The sequence below is a fragment of the Pseudophryne corroboree genome, chromosome 8 (assembly GCF_028390025.1).
Source record: "Pseudophryne corroboree isolate aPseCor3 chromosome 8, aPseCor3.hap2, whole genome shotgun sequence".
NCBI classification, from domain to species: Eukaryota; Metazoa; Chordata; class Amphibia; order Anura; family Myobatrachidae; genus Pseudophryne; species Pseudophryne corroboree.
In genome coordinates this window covers 6,421,094-6,432,228 of record NC_086451.1, presented here as the reverse complement: position 1 = coordinate 6,432,228, position 11,135 = coordinate 6,421,094, and positions in this window count along the sequence as shown.

Here is an 11,135-nt window from a genome sequence, read left to right as displayed (position 1 = left end):
TTTCTATCCGCAGGCTCCTTTAAGGCGGCCGTATCCTGAGACGGGAGTGCCACCTTTTTAGATAAGCGTGTCAGCGCCTTGTCCACCCTAGGGGATGTTTCCCAACGTAACCTGTCCGTTGACGGGAAAGGGTACGCCATCAGTAACCTCTTAGAAATCACTAATTTCTTATCAGGGGAACTCCACGCTTCTTCACACAATTCATTTAATTCATCAGATGGGGGAAAAGTCACTGGCTGCTTTTTCTCCCCAAACATATAAACCCTCTTGGTATTAACAGGGTTACTCTCAGAAATGTGTAATGCATCTTTCATTGCAATAATCATGTATCGGATGGCCTTGGTCATTTTAGACTGTAAATGTGCCTCATCATCGTCGACACTTGAGTCGGACTCCGTGTCGACATCTGTGTCAACCATCTGAGATAGAGGGCGTTTATGAGCCCCTGACGGTTTCTGAGTCGCCTGGGCAGGCGCGGGCTGAGACCCCGGCTGTCCCAAGGCTGCAGCGTCATCAAACCTTTTATGTAAGGAGCTTACATTGTCGTTTAAGACCTTCCACATATCCATCCAATCAGGTGTCGGCCCCGACGGGGGCGACACCACACTTATCTGCCCTTGCTCCGCCTCCACGTAACCCTCCTCATCAAACATGTCGACACAGCCGTACCGACACACCGCACACACACAGGGAATGCTCAGACTGAGGACAGGACCCCACAAAGGCCTTTGGGGAGACAGAGAGAGAGTATGCCAGCACACACCAGAGCGCTATATAACACAGGGATTTTCACTTATAATAAGTGATTACCCAATAGCTGCTTTTTTAGTATTCTTTGCGCCTAAATTTATGTGCCCCCCATCTCTTTTTAACCCGTCTTGTACCTGGATACTGCAGGGGAGAGCCTGGGGAGCTGCTTCCAGCGGAGCTGTGAAGAGAAAATGGCGCTGGTGTGCTGAGGAAGAAGGCCCCGCCCCCTTAGTGGCGGGCTTCTGTCCCGCTTTCTGTGTAAAAGAAATGGCGGGGGTTTTTACATATATACAGTGCCAGACTGTATATATGTATTTTTATTGCCAAAAGGTACTTCAATTGCTGCCCAGGGCACCCCCCCCCCCCAGCGCCCTGCACCCTACAGTGACCGGAGTGTGTAAGTGTGCTGGGAGCAATGGCGCACAGCTGCGGTGCTGTGCGCTACCTTAATGAAGACAGGAGTCTTCTGCCGCCGATTTCGTCGTCTTCAAGCTTCTGTTCTTCTGGCTCTGCGAGGGGGACGGCGGCGCGGCTCCGGAAACGGACGATCGAGGTCAGGCCCTGTGTTCGATCCCTCTGGAGCTAATGGTGTCCAGTAGCCTTAGAAGCCCAAGCTAGCTGCAAGCAGGTAGGTTCGCTTCTCTCCCCTTAGTCCCACGTAGCAGCGAGTCTGTTGCCAGCAGAAGCTCTCTGAAAATAAAAAACCTAATAAATACTTTCTTTACTAGTAAGCTCAGGAGAGCCCACTAGGAGCACCCAGCTCTGGCCGGGCACAGATTCTAACTGAGGTCTGGAGGAGGGGCATAGAGGGAGGAGCCAGTGCACACCAGATAGTACCTAATCTTTTCTTTAGAGTGCCCAGTCTCCTGCGGAGCCCGTCTATTCCCCATGGTCCTTACGGAGTTCCCAGCATCCACTAGGACGTCAGAGAAATATAAAATACTTTTACTGACATACAAGGCCATTCACCAAACTACACCAACATACATCTCCTCACTCATCTCATAATATCTCCCTACCCGACCTCTCCGCTCTGCACAAGATCTGCGTCTCTCATCCACACTCATTACTTGTTCCCACTCAAAATTACAGGACTTTACCTGGTCTTAAACCACTCTGTGGAATGCCCTCCCACGCACAATAAGACTCGCCTCTAGTCTCCAAACCTTTAAACGTTCCCTGAAAACTCATCTCTTCAGACAAGCCTATCAAATTCCAGACCCACCCACATAACCTTCAGTGCTTCCCTATCTAATTACATCCTCTCTGTACAGTATACATAACATCACATATCTTGTCTTTCTTTACTCTCACACCCTCCTGACATTGGCCAACATTGTGGGGGGATCATATCATACAACCCATTAAGAACCTAGCAATCTGGTGGAGCATTATACAATAGTCAGCATCTATCCTTGTGTATCAATGCCTATTTCCCTATAGATAGTAAGCTTGTGTGCAGGGCCCTCCTACCTCTATGTCTGTCTGTTTTTACCCAGTTTTGTTCTATTACTGTTGTTCTAATTGTAAAGCGCAACGGAATATGCTGCGCTATATAAGAAACTGCTAATAAATAAATAATACTAGAGCTACAGCCACAACATGCACTAAATGCGGCAGAGCGGAGCTGCTGCGTATGCCTTGTTCTCCTACCACTCTGCTGTGCTTAATCACTGCACCGGACCAGAGAGCAGCTGCTAGCATGAAGAGACAGGCATCTTACCATGAGGAGGGAAAATGTGTTCAGAAAGCTCAGTTCCATCTCCGACTTGTTATATTATATATTTATTATGGCATGTTTAACCTTTATTTTCTAGACTCTCTCCACTAATACTGTAATACACTATCCAGTTTTTTACTTTTGATTTCCCAGACTAGCTACAATGCTCCCAGTCTGTGGCTTCCTGCTACCTCCAATCCTCTCCTTGCATCATGTCATGAATATAGGGGGGCGTGACCTAACGAAAAGGGGTGTGTGGCCTCATGACAAGTGCCACACTTGCAAGCCACGCCCCTGTTTTCATCAATATGGGGGCATGGACAGCGCTGTGAGAGCTACTGGCCATGCCCCCTGTCCCTCTCTGCCGTGAATAGACACTGTGCGCATGTCTCAGAGCAGCGAGTGACAGGGGGGGATCTCCCAACTGCCCCCCCACCCGCGGGACACTGCGACCCGCGGGTGGGACAGATCGTGAAAAACAGGACTGTCCCGACAAAATCGGGACAGTTGGGAGGTATGTCACATGCAGCCCTGTCCTCACTGACACATCACTCATCTCCTGATATACTCTGTGCTGCTGTGTACCCTGCACCTCCCACTATATAACTCAGTCTGTGGCTTCCTGCTGCCTCCATTCCCCTCCTCACATCATGTCACTGCCCCTGTCACATGCAGCCCTGTCCTCACTGACACATCACTCATCTCATGATATACTCTGTGCTGCTGGGGACCCTGCTCCTTCCACTATATAACTCTCAGTCTGTGGCTTCCTGCTGCCTCCATTCCCCTCCTCACATCATGTCACTGCCCCTGTCACATGCAGCATTGTCCTCACTAACATATCACTCATTTCCTGATATACTCTGTGCTGCTGGGGACCCTGCTCCTCCCACTATATAACTCTCAGTCTGTGGCTTCCTGCTGTCTCCATTCCCCTCCTCACATCATGTCACTGCCCCTGTCACATGCAGCATTGTCCTCACTAACATATGACTCATTTCCTGATATACTCTGTGCTGCTGGGGACCCTGCTCTTCCCACTATATAACTCTCAGTCTGTGGCTTCCTGCTGTCTCCATTCCCCTCCTCACATCATGTCCCTGCCCCTGTCACATGCAGCCCTGTCCTCACTGACACATCACTCATCTCCTGATATACTCTGTGCTGCTGGGGACCCTGCTCCTCCCACTATATAACTCTCAGTCTGTGGCTTCCTGCTGCCTCCATTCCCCTCCTCACATCATGTCACTGCCCCTGTCACATGCAGCCCTGTCCTCACTAACATATCACTCATCTCCTGATATACTCAGTGCTGCTGGGGACCCTGCTCCTCCCACTATATAACTCTCAGTCTGTGGCTTCCTGCTGCCTCCATTCCCCTCCTCACATCATGTCACTGCCCCTGTCACATGCAGCCCTGTCCTCACTAACATATCACTCATCTCCTGATATACTCTGTGCTGCTGGGGTCCCTGCTCCTCCCACTATATAACTCTCAGTCTGTGGCTTCCTGCTGCCCCCCCCCCCCCCCCCCACATCATGTCACTGCCCCTGTCACATGCAGCCCTGTTCTAACATATCACTCATCTCCTGATATACTCCGTGCTGCTGGGGTCCCTGCTCCTCCCACTATATAACTCTCAGTCTGTGGCTTCCTGCTGCCTCCATTCCCCCCATCATGTCACTGCCCGTCACATGCAGCCCTGTTCTAACATATCACTCATCTCCTGATATACTCTGTGCTGCTGGAGACCATGCTCCTTCCACTATATAACTCTCAGTCTGTGGCTTCCTGATGCCTCCACCCCCCCCCCCCACCCCCCATCATGTCACTGCCCTTGTCACATGCAGCCCTGTCCTCACTGACACATCACTCGTCTCCTGATATACTCTGTGCTGCTGGGGATCCTGCTCCTTCCACTATATAACTCTCAGTCTGTGGCTTCCTGCTGCCTCCATTCACCTCCTCACATCATGTCACTGCCCCTGTCACATGCAGCCCTGTCCTCACTGACACATCACTCATCTCCTGATATACTCTGTGCTGCTGGGGACTCTGCTCCTCCCACTATATAACTCTCAGTCTGTGGCTTCCTGCTGGCTCCATTTCCCTCCTCACATCATGTCCCTGCCCCTGTCACATGCAGCCCTGTGCTCACTAACATATCACTCATCTCCTGATATACTCTGTGCTGCTGGAGACCCTGCTCCTTCCACTATATAACACTCAGTCTGTGGCTTCCTGCTGCCTCCATTCCCCTCCTCACATCATGTCCCTGCCCCTGTCACATGCAGCCCTGTGCTCACTAACATATCACTCATCTCCTGATATACTCTGTGCTGCTGGAGACCCTGCTCCTTCCACTATATAACACTCAGTCTGTGGCTTCCTGCTGCCTCCATTTCCCTCCTCACATCATGTCACTGCCCCTGTCACATGCAGCCCTGTCCTCACTGACACATCACTCATCTCCTGATATACTCTGTTCTGCTGGGGACCCTGCTCCTTCCACTATATAACTCTCAGTCTGTGGCTTCCTGATGCCTCCACCCCCCCCCCCCCCCTCCATCATGTCACTGCCCTTGTCACATGCAGCCCTGTCCTCACTGACACATCACTCATCTCCTGATATACTCTGTGCTGCTGGGGATCCTGCTCCTACCACTATATAACTCTCAGTCTGTGGCTTCCTGCTGCCTCCATTCACCTCCTCACATCATGTCACTGCCCCTGTCACATGCAGCCCTGTCCTCACTGACACATCACTCATCTCCTGATATACTCTGTACTGCTGGGGACCCTGCTCCTCCCACTATATAACTCTCAGTCTGTGGCTTCCTGCTGCCTCCATTCCCCTCCTCACACCATGTCACTGCCCCTGTCACATGCAGTCCTGTCCTCACTGACACATAACTCATCTCCTGATATACTCTGTGCTGCTGGGGACCCTGCTCCTCCCACTATATAACTCTCAGTCTGTGGCTTCCTGCTGCCTTCATTCCTCACGTACTGTAATGTCACTGCTAGCCCTATCCTCAGTCATATAATCAGTGTCATCACTGGGGGTAGATACACTTGCCTCCTTAAATGCTATGTTCTCCTGTGAATATTTATAATACTGGATAATAAATTGTGTTAATTCTGGGTGAGCAGGAGATAAAGACTAATGCTCTAACCTTAGTATAATGCACGTGAATAAAAAATAGAGGTATCAGAAATGTAAGTACTGTACGTACAATGGTGGTCATTCCAAGTTGATCGCTCGCTAGCAGTTTTTAGCAGCCGTGCAAACGCTATGCCGCCGCCCACTGGGAGTGTATTTTAGCTTAGCAGAAGTGCGATCGAAAGGATCGCAGAGCGGCTACAAAGTTTTTTGGGCAGTTTCAGAGTAGCTTCAGACCTACTCAGCACTTGCGATGACTTCAGACTGTTTAGTTCCTGTTTTGACGTCACAAACACGCCCTGCGTTCGCCCAGCCACGCCTACGTTTTCCCTGGCACGCCTGCATTTTTCCGAACACTCCCTGAAAACGGTCAGTTGACACCCAGAAACGCCCTCTTCCTGTCAATCACTGTCGAAGTCAAAAATATTACATAAAAAGAACATACAAACTACACACATTATGAGTTGCTATACTTGCAAATACGCGCAGAGAGCACAGCAAAATATGGTAACACACATTTACACGGACATGCCACAGAGATGGATTCGACACTTATTTCATACAGTATATAATTATAATAATATCAAGCGCCAGACATCATGATGATTTAAAATTATATAATGAAGTAATGTCATGTATGTGTATTATTTGAACGAAGCCAGATACACCTGTCATATTTGGTATTTAAGCAACCAGATTAATGTGTAGATTCATTTGATACTTGTTATTAAGTTGTAGGACATTGCAACAAATAGTTATGATTAAATGTATGAAAGGTAAAATCACTTTTATTAGAACAATAGATATTCCAAACAGGTAGTGGACAGGAAGCTCAGGCCAGCCCCTTTGGATGTCTTCAAGGCTGAACCTTTGGAGCATATTCAAATAGACTAGTGATTCATCATGAATGAGAAAGTCCCCTCCCCCCAAAACTAGATAACACATTGCTGATCACACAGGAGGTCAGTTGCTGTTTTGTACTAGATGATGATGGAGTTGCTGCCAGACCAGCTCCTGCATGATTTTACAGAGAGAGAGAGAGAGAGAGAGAGTGATATGGGGAGACGAATTTATATGAGAAAGATAATGGTATTGTATGCTGGCCTGTAACTATAACTGTATGTATTAACTGCTTACTGTATAAATTGTAATCATGTAATTATGTGTATACTGTACATTGCAATATATTGTATCCATGGCCCTCATTCCGAGTTGTTCGCTCGTTAGCTGTTTTTAGCAGCATTGCACACGCTAAGCCGCCGCCTACTGCGAGTGAATCTTAGCATAGCAGAAATGCGAACGAAAGATTAGCAGAATTGCGAATAGAAATTTCTTTGCAGTTTCTGAGTAGCTCGAGACTTACTCTGCCACTGCGATCAGTTCAGTCAGTTTTGTTCCTGGTTTGACGTCACAAACACACCCAGTGTTCACCCAGACACTCCCCCGTCTCTCCAGCCACTCCCGCGTTTTTCCCAGAAACGGCAGCGTTTTTTCGCACACACCCATAAAACGGCCAGTTTCCGCCCAGAAACACCCACTTCCTGTCAATTACACTCCGATCACCAGAACGATGAAATTTCTTCGTTAGGCCGTGAGTAAAACACCACTCTTTTGCAAATTTACTTGGCGCAGTCGCACTGCGAATGTTGCGCATGCGCAGTTTGCGACTAATCGCTCCGTTGCGAAAAAATCTAACGAGCGAACAACTCGGAATGAGGGCCCATATCCTTTTAATAACAAAATATACATCAATGAGCTTTGGAACTCAATGTATTGTTTTCTCTTATGGGATGCAGTGTTTTGCTATGTATAGCGCACATTCATAGCACATGGTAATAAGAGGTGCAGGCGTTTACAATATATATTAGAGCGGGCATTTTAAATATTGTTAAGAAAGCAATTTGGCATTTACATCACTCTGCGGCCACCAGTGCGACTGAAAAGCTTCGCTAGACCCTGTGTGTAACTACATTGTTCATTGTAATAGTACGTTGCGCGCACGCATTGCACCGCATACGCATGCGCAGAAGTGCCTTTTTTTTGCATCATCGCTGCACAGCAAACGAATGCAGCTAGCGATTAACTCGGAATGACCAACAATGGCCCTCATTCCGAGTTGTTCGCTCGTAAGATTTTTTCGCAACGGAGCGATTAGTCGCAAACACACGAGAGCCAACGTGTGTGGAATATACCTGTGCCTAACTCTTGATTACAGGCATCTGTTTGCTATTAATTGTTCTGGCTTTAAATACTAGTCAGCTTGGAGGCAGGAATATACCTTCGATAAAGTCACGTGAGAGTGACGAAACGCGTCAGGACCCCGCCTTCTTGCACACCTGGTCCAGGTGAATGCTTTGTGTAACTTGAACTGGTCTAGCTATCACACCTTCTGACCATTCTCTGCTGCAGCCGGTTGCCGTTCATCTCACCGCCGCGGCCAGCAACAGCCATCCGGTGACGTCAAGTAGCCGCTGTGGCCCGCCCCGCGTTCGGTCCGGCCACGCCTGCATTGGCCGGACCGCGCCCACGAAACGGCGGGCAAACGCTGCTGTCCCCCCCCCGCCTTTTACTGTCAATCAGGCAGAGGCCGTCTGGCATGCGCTGGCGCCGCAGAGAGTCATGCTCAGTTCTAATCCGATCGCACCGCTGCGATAAACTGCAGAGTGCGATCGGGTCAGAATGACCCCCATGGTTTTGCCCATTAGAGAACACATTTGCTGCTGCGATCAGGTCTGAATTAGGCCCTAAGCTACTGCTAGGAGATTGGCGCAAGTGCTATATGCCATACCAGAGGAGGGAGGTCAAACACTGGCAGGTGCTCTAATCTTGATGTGACCTCCGTCTCTGTGGAAAAGGCCACAATGTCCTTTATAGAGGACGGTGAGGGGAGACTCTCGCACAGGACTGACATAACACAAATGACCAGATCACCACTGAGATTTACCCTGATGCCACAGACCCTCTATACACAAGGTCTGGTGGTGCGCCATTGATAACCATGGGGGTCATTCATATCTGATTGCTGCTCTGCATTTTTCGCACAGCTAGCGATCAGATCTGAACTGTGCATGCGTATGCACCACACTGCACCGGCGCGTCGCACGGCTGCAACGGGCATCGGTGCCCTGCTACGGGATGGTGCGAAGGAGCTATCTGCACGGGCGTTCGTAAGGAGATTGACAGGTAGAAGGCGTTTGTGGGTGGCAACTAACCGTTTTCAAGGAGTGTCTGGAAAAACGCAGGCGTGCTCAGGCGTTTTCAGGGAGGGTTCCTGACGAGCTCTGGCCGCGATCGGCAGGAAACAATCGCACTGGAAGAGTAAGTCCTGCGCTGCGCAGACACTGCACAAGATCAGCGTGTCCAGCTCGGCTACACAGGCGTTCGCACACATGCACAGCGAATATACCCTCCCCCTGTAGGCGGCGACTATCTGACCGCAGGGCTGCAAGAATCGCTGCCCAGCGATCAGATCTGAATTACCCCCTATGTATGAGAAGAAAGACAGGGACAGAGCTCGCACTCTTTGGGGCGCCGGCTTACTAGAGAGGTCCAATAGGTAACTGTTTCTATTCATATAGGTGAGAGCTGGAACGTAAAGATAAAAATACGCTTATATTGGGACGGAAATCTGTAGTTTCAGACTACAGAATGACACCTGGCCATACCCAGCGCTGGGACAGCAGTGACCTGGAGATCTGTGTGTACATTATTGCTGATGTGGAAACTGATCCTGACAGCCGGCAGATCAAATGCCTCTCACTCTCAGGATTGGTTAAGGTTTATGGGGGCCACAAGGATTTAAGGGCCCCCACCAACAAAATTGTTTCCAAGCCTCCCTCCCCTTCCGCTCTCCATACGATGCTGCGGACGGAGGAGAAGGAAGACTTTTGGTAGCACTTCCTCCGGTAACAGCCGCTCCGGGTCCTAATATCCACCAACTGCAGCCGGCAGTCAGAAGCAACGCTACTACAGCCGGCAGATATCCTGACCCGGATCAACTGTGAGACAGCCAACGAGCAGAGTGGGGCCCCTACTGTTTGGGGGCCACAGGGGGGGGGACACACACCGCCCCCCCCCACTTTAATCCAGGCCTGTGTATTCTGCATGTTTGTTGTGAAGAATTGTGTGATAAATGGGCCCCTTAGACGTGTGCGGCATATTACATCACTAGGGACCAGATGGGAACTGCGAGTCTGATTCAGAGATGATGTAACAACTGCAATTTCGTACGCCGCAGCTGTGCGGCAATATGCACATGTCACAGCCAGCAGGATTGTATTGATACACACACAAGAAGCGCTTCAGATTCACCACTTGTGTACGATAACGCAGACATCGGACGCGCGATAATCAGCCTTCTGCGTAACCATATGGTAATCCAGCATGGCCTAGGGAAGACGCCACAGCCACTGAGTCATCACTCCCTTCATACCTTCCACAAACGCTTCTGCCGCCACCAGACCATCGCGGCATATATGCGGTGTGACTTAAGCTGCGGCAGAACATCGCTCCACAGCTCACACCGACATCTCTGCAGCAGGCCCTGCGCACCGCTGTCACAGGCGGCCAGAGAAGGGAGAGGCTACAGCCGGCTATTGGCGCAGCACACGTGGTAACTGAGTGCACGCGTCTGAGTGATACAACTAGTTTCCCTATTACTCTGCTTTCTACAGTATATACAGTATATATATATATATATATATATACACAATGTCCAGATAGTAAAATAATCCACATTTGCGCTGAATCAGTTTCCAGTATAATGAAGTACTTTGGCCCATTTCCTCTTACAGTGTTTGTATAAGTCTCATTATGCGGCTGACTTCATCCAGAACCTCAGGGGTTACCAATAACCCCTTTGTTGCCGTCCCTCTGACACCCTGCAGCAATGTGTCCACCTTACAGGGAGGCAGCGTGTCCTCCTCATTACAGCTCCAGCCCCCCTTCCGTCTCCCCCCGCCGTCTGCGCGGATCACCCCAGGTTTATTTTGTCTCCCTGTCTCTCCATGTCAGTCTGGATTAGATTTGACGCTGAAACAGGGTAACAGGATTGGGGTGGGCAATCCGGGCAGTCACATGTAGAGAACGCAGAGCACTTCATCAGGGGGGCTATGATTTAACCCTTCCACTTCCAGAATCATTAAAGTGTACACTGAATTTGCTCCTCATAAAGAACCTTTTGTTTTAATCGCTACATTAATGCAAATGTCAGATATATGGGGGGTCATTCCGAGTTGTTCGCTCGCAAGGCGATTTTAGCAGAGTTACACACACTAAGCCGCCGCCTACTGGGAGTGAATCTTAGCTTCTTAAAATTGCGAACGATGTATTCGCAATATTGCGATTACAAACTACTTAGCAGTTTCAGAGTAGCTTCAGACTTACTCTGCCTGTGCGATCAGTTCAGTGCTTGTCGTTCCTGGTTTGACGTCACAAACACACCCAGCGTTCGCCCAGACACTCCCCCGTTTCTCCAGCCACTCCCGCGTTTTTTCCGGAAA